Below are 21,707 nucleotides of genomic sequence, written 5' to 3' on the forward strand. Positions count from 1 at the left end.
AAGCACCACCAGATTTCTTTTTTACCAACCCAAAACCTTCAGTGGGATTTTAGGTCCAGAAAATAGCAGTTGAGAGGTAGTTGTACTTACGACTTCTGTCTTATTTTGAAGTAAAATTAGTTTTGGGGTTATAGGAAAAAAACATTCTTTTAATGGATATTAGTAATTTACAGTCTGTTGTTCGTTTGTGTGGATTTTGTTGGCTTTTCTTTTTTTCTGCTTCCATCTTTTTTTGATAGTGGATCAAAATTCTCTTGTAAATAGGCATGATTCCACTGACGTTCATAGTAGTTCAGGCATTTATACCTAAAGACAATTTTATCTGCTTTACTGACAGTTTATAGCAATGTTCAGTGTATCCGGTAATGGTGTTTTCTGAATGCAGACTGAGAATTGTAATAGAAGCTGCATTATATAGCTAAATGCTTTCTGGTTTTGAATGCCTGAATGTCTCATTCAGATTATCTTTTACTCTTCATCAAAAATTAACAAATTATAATATAAACTCTCTAGACCATAAACTCCCTCTTGCCTTTGTTTGCACAGCAGCTAATGCTGAGAAGTCCTGGCTCATGGCTTTTAGGCAATACACTGTATAATAAAAATAATAATACAATTAAATTCAACTTTAAAGTGAATAGATCAGAGGCAGTCAACATCCGTGACAAGGGGCTTCGCCTCTATTAACAGACTCGTTAGGTGAATTGGTAGTTACTTTCATTTTATTAGAAGTATTGCATTTCTCTTTCTTGAAATTTGCTTTCACACATTGCTTCCCATTCTGCTACTGCTGTTGAGGCAAAGCTAATGAAAAAGAACAAATGATGATATACAGTGGAGATCAACAAAAATTTTAATCATTTGGCTTTGCCAATATAAAAAAGTACTGACCTATTATTGGACTCTTGGTCTACTCCTTTTTCTGATGCCTGCCATTGTATTGGTACTCTACCCTTCCAAAATAAGGAGGCCTGATGCTGATTTTTAAGCTATTTTCACACATATTCACATGGGTGGGTTTTTTTATTTACAAAGATGTGAGTGAGGAATGCCTCTGTGGATTGTTATTTATCCTTTATTGGTCTGATATCTTTAGAATTGCTACATTTCACACAAATTACTCTAGAGTCTACAAGTCTTTCCAAATAAATACTATTGGCCCCCAAAATGGATGGTACAAGGTCACACCATCCATGTGACTGCCATTTAAGTTCTTTACACAACATCAGGATATGAATGTAATTCCAGTATTTCTCCTTTTTTTTCAACTTATTCCTCCTTAACATGGGGGCCATCCCCGCCTTCTTCATGGCAGAGTCCATGCACATTCCCAAAGTGAAGGCTGATGCAAAGTAGTCTTTTTCTCAAAGTCAGGGTTTTACCAGTCCCCTGCTTTTGCATAACACATGCCAAAATAAAGAGTCATTCAATCTGATTGCATCACTTTTGTCTAGTAATACTCCATGTAGCACGGTCCCTTGATAAGTAAACGTGTACTGTGTTTGTGGCTAAAAGCACTGGTGGAAATTAGAAGACTCTTATTTCTTTCTCACATATAAAACCAAAGCCATTTTTCCACCCTTGCAAGCAGTGAATTCTGACAAAACAGCCTTCATTTGTTGTGTTACTGTAGCAGCCTTGCTCTTGCTAAAAACATGTAGGATGCTTTTAGAAGGTGGGATCATCCACTGAGACCTCTCTCCTTTAAGGAATTTGCTGATGGTAAGATGCAGGATGGAAAAACTAAGATTCTGAACCACTGGCTCAGAGATAATCAGCAGACAGATCAAAAACTTGAAGAATAAATTGGAGAACAGCAGCAGTATGCTGAGCTGTTATCAAAAGCCACAGACCCTGAATAGATGTTTCACAGGATAATGTCAGAAGCAAGTATTGTGTCACGTTTAAGAACATGTCCCAGTTGGTTTCTCTGTACCATTTTAAATGCTTGTAGTTTTTTAAAACATTACAGTATAAAAATTGGTGAGTAGATTTTTACTCATCCCATGATATTATGTTTGCCTTTTATTGAACATGTCTAGGGAAAATAGGACTAGCTTGTCTTGTCTATTTGCATAGGAAATGTTCTGTGCTTGTGCTAGTTGTAGGCTCATATCTCTGGCAGTAAATTAATACCTGAAATCTTTGTTCAGCTAAATTGGTTTTTAGCCCCTTTTTTGGCTTCACACTTTATGTGCTACTTTAATAAGTGACATCTACCTGTACATATATTTATTGTAGTCTTAATTTATCTCAGCATTCTATTAAAATCCACATAATTTTTGCCCCACAGCTAAGAAGAAACAAGATTAAATTTTCTAAAATATTACTTTCTTTTGAGAATTACTGCTCTGTGTGTGTATCTGTATGCATTGAGCAATATTTACTGCTGTGGTATGGCCTGTGTATGGGTCCTGGGAAAAGCTTGTTGTTCCAGAAATCGTCTGTATATTTGCAGAGTATTTATTTCCTATTTGATCATTACCCATGAGGAGGAAAAGATTATTATTAATTTCTTCTTTTTTATAATTCTTTTTTTTTTTTTCCTCACAATAATCACAGGAGAAGAATGGTAAATTTTAACTTTTGTCTTTTTGGTAGTCAAGCCACTCATGCTGGTCTTTAAATCTCCTACTTTTTTTTTTTTTTTTTTCTCTATGAGTACACTACCAGCATGGTCCAACAGGCAGCTCCCAAGTGGGCTCAAACAAAGCATGCTCTTCTTGTTGTCACTATTCCTAAACTGAGGGAGTAGTTGGTGAACCAACCCAAATAGCTTACCACCACCAAGTGCACGGCTTGATCTCCTTGTACCACTGGTGCCTCTGCATCCTGGCAGTGGGAGGCCATCAGGGAGGAGGAGGAGGTGTGGAGGAGTGCAGAAAGAGGTGTTCCTCACACCCTTCCTTGTCTGTCAAAAACTCAGAGCAACTGGTCTCCAAGGAAGCAGGGCAAAGAAAGCCTGCCCTGAGCAGGTTCTGCTGCTTCTGAAGGGAAAAGCAAAACCACCCCAAATCTGCCCTGTCTGAAAGAGAAGAGAAGGGAAGGGGCATCATGGCGGAATACCGAGTTACTGTATTATCTGCATGAAAGGTAGGACAGGAGGGACAGCAGGGGTTCCTGAGGGGAGAAGAGGGATGGCACCTGCACCCTGCAAGCTCCCCACAGCTGCATTGCTGTACCCAGGCCTCAGAGTGTGGGCTGCAAAGCCAGAACCTCACCCCTGTGGGCTGGAGACTGCTCCTTCCCAAAATCTGTTTTCTAAGGGTGATTAGCTGAAAGCCGTGTTGCTACTTATGAATTCTGTTGCATACAATATTAAATATGTTTTAAAGCAGCTTCAAGAGAGCTGGGCAGCTGAGAAAGAGTCCTGTAAACATTTTCCATTTGGGTTTTATTTGTTATTGCTTTTGTTTTGCATAAACATTTTTGTAGTTATAATATCTTTCTTGGTAGCATTGCCCAATGATCTTATTCACAGTAGTGCATTATAACAAGAAAATAGACAGATCAGTATATTCTGGTTTTATTGACAGTAATAATGAATGAATAATCCTATTTCTCTAACTCCCTAGATTTTAAATATTTTTAAGTACTTTAAGTATACGTGTGTTTCTTTTAGATAGATTGTGATTATATTTTTTTAATATAGCATGAAACACTTCCATAATAGATTCAGACATTTTCTAATTTAATATTAAAATGGAAATAATAATAAGCCACACAGAACTATACAACAAAACTGAGTTAAATCCCCAAAGTCATCATGATCAAAAAAAAGGGTGAAATGTCAGACCTGGTGTAACCCACTTCATTATGCCTCATTTTCACAGTGCTCACACAACAGTAGATGATCTTAAACATGATAATTGAATAATAATGACTCAGGATGTTTTGCCTTAGGGCATAGTTTCAGCTTTTCCTGATGTGGCAAATAATGTTCCATGTCATTTTGCATTAGGAAACACAGTAGCCAAGCTCTGCATTATGCACTGGTAGTTTTAGGCTAACAGCACACAATTGTCTGCAGTATCAAATTAAAACACCACCCTCCAAAACCACCTCTATTTATCAGAAATAACTATATGCCCACAGGTAATGCCCAGTTGTTTGAGGTGTTTCTGTCAACTTGGTGTACAGGTTGGTTTGTTAATACGACTAAGAATTGGACCTTGTATTAGAAATTGTATGAAAGTATTAAAAAAAAGTCTGTATCGAGCCATGTATGTGTAAAGTACCATTGCTGATGGCATTTCTTTTAAACAAGTAAATTTACTTTGAGAAATGCAGCTGACATCACAGAATGCATGGCACAAAGTAAGGTTTTGCATAGAGGTTTAGTCTTTGAAAATGAAATGTAATTTATGTCCAGATGAAGTGGTGTTAGATGTCCTTTTCACGTATAGTAAACTGTAGGTCCAGCCTTTATTTTCACTTCACCACAAAAATAAATTATGTGCTCAGGGAGTGCTAGATCTCATCACATCACAGCTTGATTCTTCTGCACTGCTGGTGAGTTTGCCAGTGGCAGCTGAGGTGACATTAAATGAGTTTGCTTCTGGAGAAGTGCCCCGAGAGAGGAAAATATGAGAGCCGTTTTGTACAGCTGAGTCACAGCTGCCAATCTGCAATTTGTATGAAAAAGGGCCAAAACATGGTCTGGAAATACAAGATTAGCAAGAAAATCCCAGAGTAAATTCAGTAGACTGTTACCTCTCGTCTTGACTATGTCTTACTCCACGCAGTTCAGTTTCATTTATTTTGTGCATAACAGTTCGTGTTATTCTATGATGTACATTAAGATCAGAAACATTTCTGAATGACTTCAAAATACATATAGAATGAGTGAAATCCTGGAAATGATGACAGTGCTCCCTATGCTAAATGTTTCTCATTATTTGTTACTAAGGCTAAATAACATGTTTTTCTTTTTGAAAATATTACTTTATCTAAATGTCAGCTTCGTATGAGAACAGAGATATTTCAGGGAAAATTTTGAATCATTTTGAATGATTTTGTTTTGGGTCAGGTGAACATTGATCTCTGAAATGTTCGGAAGGCTGCTATGCCTTCTGAAAGCTGTAATTCCAGGTAGCATGAAGTGCTGTTCTCCATCATCTGTGTTCAGCTCCAAACCTGGGTTACATCCAGTACAATCTCTTCCTGTGGTTCAGATGCCACAGTTCTGTACTGTGTGGAGCAAATATGATCAATTCCCTCCATCTGAAAGAGTGCATTTCTATCTATCACACACTAGCTGGCTGGAGACCTTGACATTACTACCCACCATCATGCACCACCAAGAACATGTTATACGGTTTAGCTCTAGCTTTCCCTCATCTTCGTTATCCATTGTGTATTGCTGAGTGACTTGATACTGCTTTTTGCAGAAGAGAAAACTGGCTTACAGGTATCTTGGCTTGTCTAGCAGACTGTAGCCAACATGATTCTTCAGTTGACTTTCCAGCTGAATCACAAAGTACGGTTCACTCAGCAGGAAAACCTAATATGCATTGGAATTAAATAGAATACATAAAATTTGGGACATCTATATGTGTGTAAATTGTTTACATTCATTCTGTGTAAGATTTACTTTGATTTACTAAAAAAAGTCATGTTAAATATGTTAGACCTAACTCACGGTTTGAAACAACCCATTTTACACTGTGGGAAAAAATAATGCCAATATCCTGTCATTCTTTCCTACTTGTAGTTGCAGTAAATGCTGGTATAATTATTACATGTGCTGGTGTGGCCACTTAAATAGTGTATATAATAATAAGTTCCTACATATTGCAAATATTCAATGTACATTTTATATTAAGATGAATATGAAGAATTTTAAAATTTTCTAATTATACCAAAAAAAACCTCTTTAGATGCACGATATAGGTAATGGATGAAAATGTAAAGGCATCATTTTTATTCCATGAGATAACTGTGTTTTATTTACCACTAAATACTGGAGAGTGTTCCTTTATGCAAATCCCTCTAACTGGTTAAGTATTTTGTCATGTTAATACTAAAGACACAATGAATCAAACTGTAATATGATGTCTACAGTTCTCAATGCTGCCTATGCATGATTGAATGTGAAAATATTTGCAGAAACAGAACTTAAAATTTCAGAAAAATCAGAATTTGTCATTAACTGAGAACTAAAAAATGGGTATCTCATTGATAAAATGTGGAATGCTATTGTATTTTTTTATCACATTGGTGACATAGGAAGGAAACATTTGAGAAAAAGAAATATGATATTTTAACAGCTTGTGCTGAGCATTTTCCTTGATTCTGCTTTTCATCATTAACTTTACTTCTGGTGTACGTGATTCTGGTTTAGCATATCTCAGACCCTGTCAGTCTGAGTGAAGCCAACTCTCAGTGTAGTTCACAGTATATGTTCCATGTTTCATTCTCTGAAAATTGGGCAGGACATGATAAGCGAAGGGCCTGATCTCTTCTGTGTATGTAACATGGATAGAATGCAGAGACTTAAAAAAATTAACTGAGATACTCAACTGCAGTAAGTCTTGAGTCATTGCATATAAATGAAGAAAAAAGGACTAAGTAGCTGAAGTGTTTAGTGTACATGAATCTGTGCTCTTGCATCTGTGAATTCCAATGATTTTTTTTCCCTCTAGACTAATTCAGATACAAACACTATTCATTTCTGACTTGAGCACTAAATCGTACAACCTGTACTTTTGCAATCAAAGAAGCCAGAGTTTTTAAAATAAAGCTATATTTTTAAATCCGTGCTGGAGCATACATAAACTCATTGTAAGAAATACTGAGTACTCAACAGGTCAACAGGCCCTATTTTATTTTCAACATAGGAAGAGAGACTACAGCTGAGAATACATTCTAAGCTAGATATTTTAGAAATTTTTTCATTTCTCAGAAAAAAACATGAGGAATCTGATACCAATTTATATATTACAGAAAAAGAGATACACTCTCAAATTGTATTAATTGGTATAGTCACTATGAATCTAAAATGTTGGTACAGTCAAATGGAAGACTGCATTTGTGAGATGTGACTGGTTCCACTTTCAAAGAAAATAGTTTAATCTACTGCAATTTTAATTTATTTATTTTTATCCGACCACCTTTTATTGCACTTGCATTTAAAAGCCATGCGTAAAAATTTGTTGACATCTTTTGCCTTTAAAGTTGCAGAGAATTAGGTCAAAATTTCTCTTCATCAAAGACTGAGAAACTCAGAAATTACTTTTGCCTGTAGGACAGAAATGAATGCACATTAGTTTAAAGGCCAGAGAAATATAACTGCAAGCAAATCTTTACTGTTGAAATCATAAGATTCATTCATCAGAATTGAAATGGAAGAGAATCAAAATGCTGATAAATTATAAAGCAAGGCAAATATTCAAATCCTTTTTCAAAATTATTAATTTTTCTTTTCTAATAAGGCTGTAGTCTTACAATCAATGGTTTGTGGTTACAAGGGTATCCCTGTATGAAACTAAATTGCTAGTGTCATGTTTGGCCACATTTTGTATTGGAGCATGGACAAAGCAGTAAATGTTAAACAGCCATTTTGGAGTACTTATATAGAGTAGATTTTTGTATTTGAATCACAGATATTGGCAACTGTAACTTCATACTAAATATATATATTGTTAGAAAACAAAAATGTTAAAACTTTTCTTACTTCATCTGAGTATTCATAACATGTTAAAGAAATAACCTGTGGGGACAATGTAATTCTTTGCATTTTGAACCATGTATAAGTTTGAAAAAATAATGTAATTGGTTGCCAAATATAACCAAATTATTTGTTAGGACCTCTTTGGAGCTACTTACTCAGATGTAAGTAGCTCTTGTGCACTGACCCTCAAAAATGGCCATATAGGACATAATATAGTTAGAGTAACCTGTGGCTCCGTACACTCTTAATTTGGTAATGCTGAGCTTAATGATCCGCTGAGTGTGACTGACTGTTCAGTCTCCCTTTGCCTATCATCAAGGTTTCTCTCTGCTGCTAGATTTTCATGTTACCTCTTCCTAATACAAGAGTTACGGTTGCACATAAGAAAAATCATAACTGATGCTACTCTTTCAGACCCATATCCCAACAATGCCAAGCTGCCTGTGTTGATTTCTGGTCTCTTATTTGAAACTGGGCTTTCCGACTTAGTACTCCACCCTGCACTCCTCCTGCAGTTGGGACATAAGGAATTGTATTGAGCAACCAAAGCAACATTTCCTAGTGGATGAGAAGCTGCAACCCCTGCCCTGTATTACATGATTCAATCTATACAGGTGAGGAAAAGCATCTTTCTCATCTGCTGATGGGATTAGCTAAGGCCATTGGGACCTATTAGCAACCTACTCAATTCCCAGTGCCAAATCTGGATAATTTGTTTTAAGCACTGTTAAAAGCATTGAACACTGATGGAGAAAGATTTCTCCACGAATGCAGGGAAGCTGCAATGGAGGCGTTATCCAGAAATTTTTCCTGTAGTATCTTTAATGACTTCTATACTCCACCTCTATTTATGTGTAGGATCATAGAATCCTTTCAGATCATCACACCCTACCACTGCTCTTGCACTTCATGTATTTGTGGTCATTCAGCTCACCTGTACTGACAGGAGTCTGATCTTTGCTTCACAGAAGTCCCCGTCCCTGGAGGTGTTTAAGAGTCGGGTTGACATAGCGCTTAAGGATATGGTGTAGTTGAGAACGGTCAGTGTTAGGTTGATGGTTGGACTGGATGATCTTCAAGGTCTTTTCCAACCTACATGATTCTGTGATTCTGTGAGAAGAATTGCCTCCTCTACAGTGCACTAGACTTACCTGCTGTCATTTGGCATATTGAATCTGTGCTAGATCTAATGTTGAGAGTTATCCTTACCTAGATAACAAAGATAGAAAGCTTTTAGGTCCCCAGTTAGATGGGAGAAAGAATGTAAATATACCTCTGCAGAGATGAATATCATCCTTAATTCATGTGTGTTTTTAAAACACATCTATTTAAATAACAATAGTTCATGTAATCAAGAAATAACTTTGTTCATGTTAATAAAATGAAAATAAAAACTTATGTTGAAGGGTTTGAGCATTACATACTAGAATACTTCACTCAACTCCAAATAAGTAGGGAAAATTAATTAGCCAAATCATAGTTGTTGCACTTTTTAAGAAGCCCCTGAGGACAAGTCCTTGCTTTGCATGCACTGTGATAAATATACGTCTGTTGAGGAAAATCATTGAGATGGGAGGCACCTTTGACTCATAGATCATATCTTTGTTTTCTTTTGTCTTCCAATTAAGGATGTTGTTGTTTTTTTTCTTGGTAAATAAATTTCAATTAATGAAATTCCAGCTGTCTCATACATTATGCTGGTGTAAATTTGAAAGCATTTAGCAGATGCCCATATAAAAATCCATTAACACATAGCAGGTTCCCTGACATTTTAAACCAATATATCTCCAGCTGGAACAAATAACAGAAAACAAGTCCACATTCTTGAAAAATTTATGGCTCTCTAATGCAGGTATAAGATTCCTATGCAGAAAGAGGCATATTGTGGAAGAATATAAAAATGTCTTATGTTTTCAGTTTTGTAAGAGGAAAGTCATGAATACATTTTGTTGCATTCATTTGCTCTTTATACAAATTGTATAAGACTGAATATAGAAAGAAAGAGTCAATTAAGATTCCAGATAAAAAACAATTCTGTCTCTAAGTTTTTACTTAGTATTTATCATTCTTAATATCATGAGGGTCTCTAAAAATTATCAGTCAGATATTCTGATAATTTACTTGTCTCTAAGCATTTTAATCTGATACAATTATTAAAAAAAACTTTAAGACTGCCATAAAAAGCCTATTAGTAGTTCACTACTTAAAATCCTACTAGCAAAGTCAAGCTTGGGGAGGAAGTGAAGGAATGGGAAGGATCACCTTGACTTACCTAAAGCTTGCAATATTTAATTTGGAAACAGGACATATTAGATGAAAGCAGGTAAAAGAGATGTGCACATAATGCCAATATGCACAAAAACTGTGATGGAATATCATGGAAATATACTTTTGGAAGCCTGCTCATTCTGGTGAAGTAATCATTGCAGTGTGTGCATTTTTAAATGCCAATTTTCATTTGCCTGTATTAAAAAATGTTTTCTTTAGGAGAAGAGGGAAACTGAATGCTATGAAGAAAATAGTCTTTTTGTTCTTTCGGTTTCTTTCTTAGTATTTATTGTGGTAGAAACAGTAAAGCTGGCTTTTCATCCCTGTTGTGCAAATTCACCACTATGCAGAGGGCTAACACAAGGCCCATTTTCCATTTGAATCCATCTAAGCCTCTAAACTGCAATTTAAATGATGCACAGTGTTTGTGATCACATCCATAGCAAAGGGATGAATTCTTAATATAAAATATTTTGTAAAGTGATATCTGTGTAAGGTTCTTAATGCTTTTCTGTGTTTCACTGTGATTTAAGTTATTGCACTGTCAGTGGCTTCAAATAACCATAGCAAATTCAAATTTAAAGTCTGTCAGTTGGAAGGCAAATTCTAACAATTTACTGATAGTGATTTTCCTTGAAAATAGCTAACCTATGTCCTAACCGTATACAGTTACAATAGCATTCCAGTAGTGTACTCATCTATTTTAAGGATTTAACTGCAAAGGTAAATCACTGTGAAAGATAGGTGTATACAGAACAGTGTCTGCAGAAAGGCAGTGACTGCAGGACTGCTAAAGTTTAACACATTTTAAATGAGGATGAGGGCTGTCAGATCAAAGCAAATGAAAGAAACTAAACATGGCTGGAGATTTTGACCCAGCTGAAGCAGCTGTCCAGAAAAGCCTACCATTCTTGCAAAGCAAAAGTGCTGTGCTTCCCTTTGACTGTGTCATTGCCACAATCCTGTACTTGGCTGTCCTCTCTGTTGTAAATTAGAATAGATGAAAGCTGTCGAGCCAAGCCAGTGATGGAGGCTAATTTGATGTGATATAATTGATGAACTCTAAATCGTCCCACTTCTCTCTCTTGAAACAGTCTGACTGGAGCTCAAAATGCCAGAGTACTTTGATTTACGCTCTCTGTCACTTTTATATTGAAAGTCTCAGTGTGGCAGCAGTGAGGGATTAACTTCTTCACAGTATTTTTTTCTAATCTGTAGAGTATGTTAACACAGAGACTGGTGCAACCCCTTGTAGGAAGACTACTGGGAAAGAGATTTCCTTGTTTGCAGCTGGATTGTGCACAAAATTATTACCAAGATAAAGAGAATAACAACCTAACTTCTGCTGCTACAGATATTGCCAAGATAGTCTCTTGGAATTAGTGTTGTGCTTCTTATTTCAGAACTGAATTTTAGACTGTAGGATTAGGGTATTTAATGCTTGAAACCCTCTATTTCTGAAATTCTGATGTAGCTTAAATATTTAAGATTAGACAGGTTCTAGTCCCTTCAGTAGCTGTAGCTTACTAGGTAGCAGTTCAACTCTTAAAATAATTCTCCATTAAATTATTCCAAATTTCAGACTTCCTTATCTCAGCAGTTTCTTGTTACTCATACTTTCCTGTTCAAGATACTTGAATTTAGAGCAAACTGCCTTGGTTTCTTAGTCTCCTTCAAAGGTAAGGAACGGTTAGTTGCCTTGCTTTCTTAGTTCTATAGCAGGAGTGGAAAACTTTGTGATCAACTTATTATTCAAGTATTCTTGAGCAACCACCATTAAAAGGTGTAACATCTCACATCTGCTAAATCAGTTGTTTCAAACTTAGAAACAACATGAACAAAGGAGAGCTGCTTTAATTTACATTATTACTCTGATCAGATAGCAGAACTGCATCTGTTTCAAAGCCCTTTGCTCCCCTGCACAAAATGAGTTGGCGGTGGCCACATGCCATTCCCACTAGCAGTGTGTGCCAAATTCTTGCTGCTCTGAATGTACTAGGTATGGTGAGCAAATCTGTGAAGTTTGGAATATATCTTTGGACAAGCACCCAGATTTCAGATCAGTATCCTAGTTTTGTGTTAGTTAGCTAACCCCCTTCTCGCCGAAAATGCCAGGTGGACAGGATTTATTACAAGGATTTTCTGAATATTCTGGGTGACCAGATCTTTTTTTTTACACTTCCTGATCCTAGCTGTAACTTAAAACTATGACTTTACTTACAGTTTGTAATTGGGCTGTTGACTTGAAAAGTACTGGGTTTTAGAGCTTCTCCAGGATGGGGCAGCTGAACTAAAAAGGCTATCGGTGACAGAATGAGCCCCATTTTTTAATGAAAAGGGAGGTATGTAGCCAAGTAACACAAGCTCAACTTTTGTAAGGATTACCTAGAAGAGCTTTACTCACCCAACACAGTAGCACAAGGTACTGTGGCATGCCCATTCTGCGAGGCTAGTCAGCTCCTTACACTGAGGATCCATGTGGATCAGGGCATTTCCATCCTGAGAAGGCAGAACTACTGGTAAGTGTACCTCTTTTTAGTCCCCTTTGCAAGGCAGTGAAAGTGATTGTTATCTTGCTTAATACTGTAAGAATTAAAGCTTGAAAGCATTTAAAGGCATCAGTCAGTCATGGTACATCACCAGTTTACCTTCCTTAATGATAATGTCATTTGTGCTTTAAGTAGCTTCTAAAGTACCACTTTAGAATAGTTGTATAATTGGCAATGATGCTGCACTTGAAATGTTTCATTTACATTGTCACTTTATCAGTGTACCAGTAATCTCAAATAATAGATGGTTTTAAGGAATTAGAGGTAATAATAAAGGCGAACTTCGCCTTTGTTGGAGTACAGTCCAGCTTTTCTGCTCAGTATTTTTTTTTCTCTTATTTCATAATTGTTTACTTTATAGGTTACGATTTAATTTTTTAAAAATATAGAAAGAAAATAGTGAAGAAAAATAAATATAAACCTCAAATTCAATGTAATCTGAAAAAAATTCTTAAGATTTTGATCATCTGAAGTCACTGTGTAGTCTAGGGTCCAGGTATGTTTCAGAAACTTCAGCTTTTTCTAAATTGGCATAGCTTCAATTCAGTCATCATAATTTGGACCATATGTTTTCACATCAGTTCACATAGGAAACAGAATCAGTGCATACCCTTTTTCTTGTCTTGCAGGTTAAAAAATGCATTGACTTTATTTGCATATTAAAATATACTTGTCCTGCACTTGGACCTCTCCTTAAAGTAATAGGATGTACACTTCATCTTTCTGACTGTCTGTGCTAGGAAAAGAGTCTGTTTTAAAACACGCTTTCATTAAGGCCTCTTTAAAAGTCTGTGAAAAAGGGATACAATATCAAGCAGTAATGTAGAAAGATGGGTTAGAGAATTTATTCTAGAATATTTAGGGAATTGGCTAAACATGTATGGAATCTCAGAGCCTCTAACGGTTCTGAGATTTCAGCTAGGACAAGTGAGGTTCAGGAAGGGGATGATTGTAATTCCTATCTTAGAAAAGAAGGTGAAAAAGGAAGTGCTGGATAATTAGACACCAGCCAATTTATCATTAATTCTTAGAAAAGTACTGGAATAAATACTTTTTAAAATAATCTATAAGAATTTAGAAGAAAGTGAAGATGTGATGGCATTCAGTGTTGTTTTTTCAAGTACAAATCATGTCAAGCCAATCTGATTTCTTGCTACAACAGACTAGCATAGCTTTTAGATAAAAACGAAGTGAATATAAAACTGTATTCTTGAAGTAGTTATATGTCATTCATTGTGAAAAGGGAAAGATATATCAATTGGACTTCTGCTGAGATCTGATTCTGGTGTTGATTTAAGAGATGGACCATGGTTATTGCACGTGTAACTGTCATTGAAGTAAGAGAGACTGCAAACATACTATAGAACAGAATTAGAAGATGATATAGAACAGAAAAGAAGATGGGAGAATCTGAAATAATAGGTTGAAAAGCTGCAATTCCACCATTCTGTAATTGGCAAATACATGATTCTTCACTGAGAAAGATGTAACCATCTGCTAAAAAAAAGGTAGGGGGAAATGGGCAATGAGCTTGGTAAGAATATTTAAAAAATGAGGTGGAATGACAATGAATCTGAAGTAAATATAAGTTACCATACTCTGTTGTAGCAAAGATGCTGACACAATATTATCAACAAAAACATCTGTGAGGCTTGTGATGTGACCCTTCTATTCTGCCATGTAAGATTTGGGGCCCTACTTTTTGACAAGAGTGTCTGGCACTTGGAGAGTACAGAAGGGAGAAACTGAAAAAGGGGAGCAGGAGTGGCGAGATAATACTTGCATACCTGTGTTTGTTTACAGTTGAGAAGGTTAAGGGAAACTTAAAATTTTGAGATACTCATGTAAAGGAGAAGAGAGTTTTGGTTTGTTTTTTTTCTCACTTGTAGACAGGGAATGCTCTCCACTGTGGACAGAACAAGGAGCAAATGTCTTAAATGTCAACATGGAGATTTAATTTAGATTTTAGAAAAGAGCTTTACAGCATGAGGATCATCAGACATTCTTGGCCTCTGGAGTGACTGTGAAACCTCCATCACTGGGGCCTTTTAAAGAAACTTATACATCTACTTGAAGGATCATCACTGCAACCTGCCTTTGTGTAGTACCAATGCACAGAGGTGGACAAAGTGATCTCATGAGGTACCACTTATACCCAGTTTGCTTCTTCTATTAGACCATATTTACTATCTTCAAAGCAATATGAATTGCTATAGAGGCAGCCTAAAACTTTATTTCAGAGCTGAGAATTACCAGCTTGACATCTGTTGTCTAAGGTAAGTAAGTAAAGCCAGTTTTAACAGTTGTGATAATAATGGTTAATATTCACGATGCCTCACTTCAAAAGTAGTAGCTTAATAATGCCAATAGGATGCACTGAAATTTCGTTAATGTAAGGTAGTCTCATGCTGTGTCTATTCCACTTAAAAAGATGGCACTTATGTTTAAAGCACCACACTATCAGTGTTAGTAATTCTTTAGAAGACATTTTGAAAAACATTGTTTATGTGACACCATTGTAAATGAAAGAGTTGTATGGAGTAGTTTGCATAATATGATACTTGAATTTCTCTTTCATATTCTGAAATAATTAATTTTAACACATATTTTAATATATTCATTTATAAATAACTGTCCTTGGGCAAATAAAATAGAATGTCTTATGTGGAAATATTTTAACATATTTAATTAGTGGATCTGGCTCTCTTTTTCTCTGTACACAGAATTAGTTTGCAGAATAAGCATTTAAAAATTTTTCTCTGAATTGAAAATGGCTCTGCTAGCTAATAGCAAAATAATCAACAGTTTGCTGAAAGGATTTTTAAACTCACTTGATTAGGAAGAAGAGTGCAATTCTGGGCCTACAGAAGTTAAGTTTTTCTGTAGGCAAGGCCTTAGTATCGCTAAGAGGAACCTTTAAAATGTTTATGGTTACAGAACCTGTAAAGGTGCAACATAGATTCATAGTGATCTAAGTGAAAGAGATAATAGGATTAGGTCTTGTTTAGCACTTCTTAAATCTGAAAGCAGTGAATTGAATATTCAGCTGATTCTTAGCACCCAAAAAATCATCCTATGCTAAATTAATCTCTAGGGAAAAATTCTGAAGGATTAATCACAACTTTATTGTAACGTGAGGCTCCATAAATTACTGGCAAATAAGCATAAACCAGGGTGCCATTTCCATTGTAATAAGCAGCTTTTCATACTCTGAGTGTTTTAGAGATGGGAATTCTATTCCAGAATCAAAAAGGTCCAAAATCTGAAGTCGCAGTAGGTTCACATTTTGCTCTTTGCTTGCTAATGTGCAATACATTAAATGTCTGTTCCTTGGATCTAGCAACAAAATGACCTTTTCAGGGCTCATCTTTTTTTCTCATTTTTGATTTGTTCAAGGGAAATTACAGACGACTGGTATTTGGTTTCCAAAAGGGATACATAAAAACTTGACCTTTTGGAACTGTTATTTTTTGGGATATGTACACTGTATTTTAAGTATGTCTTAGCTGTTGTTTGCTGGACTATGTGTAGTTTAAATAACCCTTCATTTTATTCAGTATAAAGCTAGGACAAGAAGTATAACTCCTCTCATTTTTTCCCATGACAAACCTTTGCTCACACCTGAGAGCACTTTTTCTTCAGGCAATTTTTAAAAAAAAAAAGTGGCATGGAATAGGCCCTGGTATCTTAGGAATTTTCCATAGAGTGTTTTGCAGTGTAAATAGCATGTTATACGGTGTCTTTCATTGTAATATCTCACTGTCTACCTGAATCACTCTCCTGTCAGGCCACTTTCCAATTCCAGAGTGAGAAATGAGGCACAGGGAAAACAAGTGACCAGGATTATTTAGGAAGTTCTAGACAGAGAGAATGAATGAATCCACATTGTCAGACTACTGTCATAAGTTTGGTTATTACTGCTGCTTGGTTTCCTAAACTGGCTTTTGTCCATCTCTTAAAGTCACTGTATCTCCTGCAGTCATGGATTGGTGAGCTTATTTCACCTAAAACCCAACAAAATAGTTTAATGGCTATGATATGCCCTTCTGGTGAAATCAGCTGATTTGAAAATTAAAGTCAAATAGATTATTCAACATGTAAATGAGAAAGTGCTCTCTTTTCCAGCTGTGTAGGTAGCTAATATAATTTGAAGAGATTTGTAACACCAAGTTATAATGGCAAAAGTTACAGAGAAGGCAATCTTTGTCCCGTGCAAATTAAAGCAAATAATTAGAGCTTCACTGAAATATTGCAATGTATAATTCAGTTTCAGAATGCGAATTTAAGGTTTTTGAAGATAATTAAACTGTGTTTCTAACTAAAATGTCTGTGATCCACTCAGATCTGTGTAGTCATTTAAACTCATTTAAGTTACTTCTGTTGATTAGATATGGCAATAAGAATCCTCCAGAATATGCAATGAATGACTGAATTGCACTGCTTTATAGAGACTCTGTTTTTTCAGGGCTGTCCATTTATATACCTTTTTTATTTTTCTAACCCTTGGAGTTTGTCAAATGAAATGTGATCAGAAATTATTCAATGCAACTCTCCATGAGGTTTTGATGTTTTTCCTCATTGCAAACACTTTTCCTATAAAACTCAGATTTAATGCCTGGAATAGTTAACGCTTTTGTTATAGCCTTTGGTTTTATTCACATCAGCAGTTGACAGCACAGAAACAGGAGAGGAGACCAAGTTATAACTGCAGACAAGTCAGAGCTGGGTGGTGAATAAGCAGAACAGGAATTTTGGGTTAGACATTTGGAAAATCTTTGTCACTAGGAGAGTAATGCAGCACTGGACTGGACAGCAGTTGCCAGAGAGTGTAGAATTGCCATTCCTTGTGATTTTGAATACTCACTTTGACAAAGTCATGGATGTCCTGGTACAATGTTGATAGTGATCTGATCTAGGAAAAAGCAACAAAAAAAAAAAAAGAAAATCTGAGATGTGAAGGAAAAAAAAAAACCCTAGAAAACCTAAGCAGTTGTTGCTGTTGTTAAAATAATAGGCACCCTTTCAACTGCCAACTCCTTCCTTGTTTCTGAAACAGTGTACTGAGACTGTCTGACTCTAAACTGCCAAAAGGAAAACTTTTTTGGTCTGGTGGTCAGAAGTCTTTCTAACATTTTTACAAGTCTTTTCCACCTCTTATCCCTACCCTAGCTGTCAAGCTGCCCCATGAACCTGGGCATGCACACTTGTCTGTGCATGCTTTATGGCACACTCTAACATGTACCTTGCTTGCCAGTGGGCTAAACTAGTCCATAATGGTGCCAAACAGCAACAGAAAGAGCTCTGAAAGGGTTTTTCTGTTCATTGTATTATGGCACTAAAATGGTCTCATCCTTTTCAGCTATCCTAATCTATCAGTCCCTCAAGAATGTCTGTTACTGTATAACAAAGAAAAAGTACACTTGTCCTAGTTTCTAACACCTCATGTACTTTATTAGGGTTTTTTTTTTTTCAATTAGGGTTTTTCTAGGACAGTTATGCTGGAAGGTGAGGAGAATAGCACAGAAAAAGCAGTGGTAGTCAGAAGAACAGTATCCTATGAGAGACCAAGTCTTAAAAAAAAAAAAAAAAGTCTAAAATAGGAAAAAGAAGCAAAAAGGTAACACTTTCTAAAATACAAAAGATTTGAAACATGTCAGCCTGGGATTGCTGAAATGTATTCTGTTAATGTTAAATCACTGTAATATGTATTTCGCATTGAGTGTTTTATTATACATGAATACAATATCGGTGTTAAAATATTTTGAAAACAAGTCTAAACGTTATCAACAAAAAGAAAAAAAAATCAAAACATTTTTACTTAAATAAGAACTTTGCAACAAGTACATTTTCTTATAGAAGATGCTATGGAACATTTTAATTCACTCCAAACTGCATTGATCAGAGGATAAGTATCCCCCATAAGAATTTTTTTGATCAATGGTAAAATTGTATACCTAGGGAAATGCTTTTGTGTGATATATTTCTAGATGGGGAAGCGGGTCCTATTTCAAAGGTATTTATTTATTACACTAGCACACCAAAACTCAAAATTAACATAATCTATGGGCAAAAATGTTTACATGTCCACAGAGAATCAGGTGAAATGTATATTTCCATGACAAGGAACTAATTATGCCAAAATGGTTGTTTTTTAAGGAAATGTTCTCAAATTGTATGGGTTTTGAGTGAGAAATCTAACTAATTTATAGTATCCTAAGATCTTACTGTTCTTCACTAATGACAAATATAATTCTATTATTTACAAGAAAAACTCTTTAATAGAATATAAGTTAATGCTTTGAAATTACTACAAAATAATAGAGATGCCAAAAGTTAATCTTGTCAATACTCTTGTACTTAATGAGATTTAAAATTTGGGTAGACCTTGAAATCAGTTGTCTGCTCAGTCAGATAAATGCTCATTGAATTTCTCAGTCCTATGCTGAGAAAGTAACATTTTGAATTTTCTATAGTTTTAAGTGAATATTTAGGCATGTGCTTAATTCTGAATAGTATAAATTAAATGTGTGATTCTATATTAAAATATGTCAATAATGCCTATCTATTCTTTGTCTCCAAGTAAATACTTGGAGACAGTATTGAAGAAGTATATATTTATTTTTTGTTTGTATGATTTTTAAATCCAGTTTTGGGTTTTTTTTTAATGTGAGTATATAAGTAACACCAGCGTAGTTCTACTTTCTGATATCCCATGTTTATTCTGCCTGAACTATGATGAAATCTGTGTGGGTTTTTTAATCTCTTTGACGAGAAAAAGGTAAGGAAGAGTTTGTTCACTCTTCTTACAATACCCGTGTTTGGAGACTTTCCCTGTTTCTTGGCTTGTGGCTGAATTACAGGAATTTCCCCATGCCCGTATGGGCTACATGAAAACAGCATGTGACTGGACACAGGGTGTCCCACCAGAATGCCACCTGCCATGCGATAATCTTACTCACAAGATTTTCTATAACTGGAACTTTGCCTTTGTCTCAGTCTTGATACACGGAGAGTTGCAGATGGTGGGAGTTAGTGACCTTTTCCAGCCACAAAACTGATTTTAAACATCATAATATCTTCCCATATTTCTCTTCATTACATCTTATTTTTCCTGCTCTCCCCCTTACAGGGAGCTTTAAAATGCTGAACAGAAAGAAGCAGTGTTTTGAATAGAGCACTTTTCTTTGATGTGCAAGTGCTCAGCTGCCAAACTCAGCAGCGCTTCAAGGGCAGCCGAACATTTTATAGTTTTCATTCTTGTTTACAGAGCTAATTAAGAATCTTTGTAGTACTCTTCTCAAATGAGAGATTATCAGAATTGCTGTGACTACCTTGTGAATGAAAAGGTTTTACTGAACACACGACCAGGAGCAGAGGTGAAGAAAGCTGATAGCCTTAAAAAACAGAGGGCAGATTAAATATACGTTTCTTTATAGTCTGTATTAAGTAAATATTTTAAATAATTGTTTGTGCATTTGGAGCATAGGTTATTCTGCTCATTTAAGTACTTTCCCCAAGCAATTCTATTTGTTTAAAACAATGTTTGGTTTCCCATTAAAAAGTAAGCATTTGCCAATAGCTCTGTAGACTTACAATATTGTAATGAGTTCCATATGGCAGGACTGCTCTAATAACATTGTTTTCTTTAATTTTTCTTATTTTAGGAAGAAAAGAAGCTAGATATAGTAATTTTAGCATGTAGTGACTTGGTATTTTATGCTTTAAATTTCTGTGGTCTTTATCAAGTTGTTGGTAATACTGGAGAGTCATAGTAGTTCTTTCTGGCTCTAAAATCTATGAATATATTGTATTGGTGGAAATCAGTGCCGATGTAAATCAGTATCCAGAGGCTACTAGTTTCATTTTTAAATGAAGGGTTAATAATGTAATTTTTAACCATCTAGATATTAATACTGGGGTTTTATTTATTCAGAATATAAACCATTCAGTTTCATCCACAGACACATCTATTGTCCTCCTGGTATGATATACTTGAAGCCCATTTGCGCAGGTGCTTACTGACAATATACTGCACGTTTATAAAAAACAGGCCTTGGGAATGTACTGGGTATGCATTAGGAGACTACTATACTGTTTTGATTTTAACATTATGAGTGCTTCTTCAGATTTCTATAGACAATCTTAAAATGCAAGTCAAGAAAAAATGCATGAGAAGTATCACAAAATGAGCTTGTTGCTTTGTAACAGACCTTAAATCAAGAGTGTTTATTAGTAAGCTGCCAGCAAATATTTGCTTGCATACCTTTTATTATTTCAAAGGCTTTTATGAACAATATGTTACAGTGCTAGTGTCATTTACATTCAAATACCAGTTTCTAATGTTTTAAGCTTTCCAGAGATATAATAGAGAGAAAAACACTAAGAAAATGAAATTTAAATCTTTTCTAATAAAACATTTTTGCAAGCATTTTGTCTCTTCAAGGAGCTGCGACATTCTGTTCAGTTGAAGGAGCACATGACTTTAATTGCACGACTCATTCGCTTTAAATATTTAATAATGCTTTTATTAGTTGCACTGAACCAGTGAAGTAAGATTTGTAATATCTAGTGCTGGTCATCATTTTTATTCATCATGGCTTAATAAGCATTATTATTACAGATTGAGGAAGAAATATGAGTTAGCTTTGTGGTTTTGCTCAGGACTTCTGTGCACACTGGTATGATTGGAAAGGATTATACAAACTCTATGAGCATATCTGATCAAATTCAAATACACTGATGCAGGCTTCCCAGTCCTGACACGTTATTCTTCATAAGTAACTGCAGAAGAGATACTGCATAAAATTATGAGTCCTGACACTATTAACTCCATCTGGCTTAGTAGTGAAGTATGGAAATTTGAAGGCCAAGTGGACTTGTTCTTGGCAGGTGTTCTAATGCGTGCGTTATCAGTGGAATTAGACTTCGACTAGTTTTACCAACCATTTCCTGTATTTGCTTGCAACTTGCACAAATAGCAAAGTTATTTAGAGTGAACAGTCAGTTAGGGAAGCTTTCATTTGGAGATTTCATCAGAGTTCAAGCTGAAAGACCATTTGTAGACAACATAAGCCCTCTGGGCTCAGTTCTCATGTAAATATAGATGATAATTTAGTATAACTTTCTCCCTTTAATATTACAAATATGACTATTTGCATGCTATTTGCATTCTTATGTTTTAATGGGAGGTATAGTAGGGCAGACTAATATCTGGTGCA

The 21,707-nt window shown here is 35.6% G+C and overlaps 1 protein-coding gene across 5 annotated transcripts in view; it reads left to right on the forward strand.

Moving 5' to 3' along the window:
* Positions 1 to 21,707, forward strand: part of ATRNL1 (attractin like 1) — a 576,314-nt gene that overhangs the window by 365,921 nt on the left and 188,686 nt on the right. The window lies entirely within an intron of this gene.

This window comes from Strix uralensis, chromosome 7 (genome assembly GCF_047716275.1).
Source record: "Strix uralensis isolate ZFMK-TIS-50842 chromosome 7, bStrUra1, whole genome shotgun sequence".
Classification (NCBI taxonomy): domain Eukaryota; kingdom Metazoa; phylum Chordata; class Aves; order Strigiformes; family Strigidae; genus Strix; species Strix uralensis.